This window comes from Pteropus alecto, unplaced genomic scaffold (assembly GCF_000325575.1).
Source record: "Pteropus alecto unplaced genomic scaffold, ASM32557v1 scaffold189, whole genome shotgun sequence".
Lineage (NCBI taxonomy): Eukaryota > Metazoa > Chordata > Mammalia > Chiroptera > Pteropodidae > Pteropus > Pteropus alecto.
In genome coordinates this window covers 580,075-581,664 of record NW_006442117.1, presented here as the reverse complement: position 1 = coordinate 581,664, position 1,590 = coordinate 580,075, and the positions used below count along the sequence as shown (strand labels likewise).

The following is a 1,590-nucleotide window of genomic DNA, read 5'->3' as shown; positions in this document are numbered from 1 at the left end:
AGGAGACTGCTGGGCCTCATTCTGCTTGGAGGACAGAATATTGGTGTTTGAGAATTAAGGCACAAAAAAAAAAAATCACGTATTTTCACATTACTTTTTACTTCATTCCCGTTACAAGCATGAACCTTAAAAGTCACATTCTGTTGGCCTTCGAATAAGCAGGCGGACCGACGCTCCCACGGGTATGAAAATATTTGGTAGCTTTTGCACAATTACCTTTGGGGTTTATACAGTTGGTTCGGACTGGGTTGTTAGCTGCAGGCATGAGGGCGTCGACTTCACTGGGTTCACGGTGTTTCGCAGGACGCAGAGCCTGCCTTTGAAGTGTGGGGCTGGCGTTGCGTTAACTGTCCCTCGTGTCCTGGCACCAGGGCCTCGTGTTGCTGTCCAGCTGGCCCTAACCCTCTCCTCCGTGTCATCCACATTCCTCTCGAGTACGGGCTTTGAAGTGATTTCAGTGCCCGGTGCTTAGAAACTCTTTTCTCAGTTAGCTTCCTCCCGTCACCTAACTTCCATGATCCCTGCTGGGCACTGTGGGACAGACGGCCACGTGACACACGGGATTAAAGGAATTCATGCCAGGGCGTGATCAAGATGCTTCTGTCCCCTTTACGCCCTTACTCCTACGCAAGCAAATGTGTCACTCTTCCGAAGACACTCACTCATTAAATAGGTGAATGAGTGAATACCTGAAATCCAGGAATGTGCCGGGGTAATTAGCAGCAGGTCAGGCGCGGTGAGAGGTGGGTGGGGTGGGATGGGAAGCCTCCCTCATGCCCTCAGATCACATGGCCTGAGCTGAGGCTGCTCGTGGTCTGCCTCAGCCAGCTGCTGCCAAGGGTCTGGTGGAGAACATCCAGCGACAATGTTACACCCGCCCCCCAAGTGTGGGGCCTGTACTTGGCTGCCTAACGGGCTCAGAGCACTTTGTAGTTTCTGGTCCTAGTGAATGTACTCAGAACAATCGAATGCCATCAGCGCCCACTTCAGTGATGGACCCTGTGTAAGGCGGCAGTTTCTAACCTGCGGGGGCCATGTCCGCAGGTCGGCCCCGCCTTCCCGACCCCTTTGTCCCTAATCTGCTGTAATCTGGTTCTTCCTAGGAGAGGGCGAGCCTGTTTCTCTTTTCTCTGCCCTCTGAGGTGAGTCGTGGGATTTTCCCGTCGGAGTTCTCAATCCTTTTCTGTACTTTCCGTTTGGAGTTACTCGCGTTCACCGCCAGGCCGAGACGCGCGTTTGTTTTCAGTCCCGAAGTGGACCTGGCGCTCTTGGCCGGACGTGCCATTTACCGAGAGGGTCCGCGCGCCCGAGCGAATGAGCGACTCGCGGGGCCTGGCCGGTTCCGCCCCCGGGGGTGGCGGGGGTCCTGAGGCCAGACCTCGGTCGCCCCGACCCGCGGGCGGGGGCCTGGCCTCCGGGGACGGAGAACGCGGGCGGGATCCCCAGCACCGTCCGACCTTCTCTCCAGCGTCCGGCGCCTCGGAGCGGGGACCTCCGCGCCCCCACCCCCGGCACCGGCCGGCTCATTGGGGCGCGTCTGAAGTGGGGCCCCCCACAGTAATTACGAGCAGCTCTGGTGGCCGGAGGGGG

General features: G+C 57.8%; 1 protein-coding gene across 1 annotated transcript in view; it reads left to right on the top strand.

The window, feature by feature from the left end:
- The first annotated feature begins 1,122 nt into the window (after positions 1-1,122).
- The window catches only part of FAM89A (family with sequence similarity 89 member A), a 19,422-nt gene continuing 18,954 nt past the window's right edge, over positions 1,123-1,590 (top strand). The window contains exon 1 of the mRNA XM_025039069.1: positions 1,123-1,142. The gene's annotated coding sequence lies outside the window, so the exon portion shown is untranslated. The remainder of the gene's footprint in view (positions 1,143-1,590) is intronic.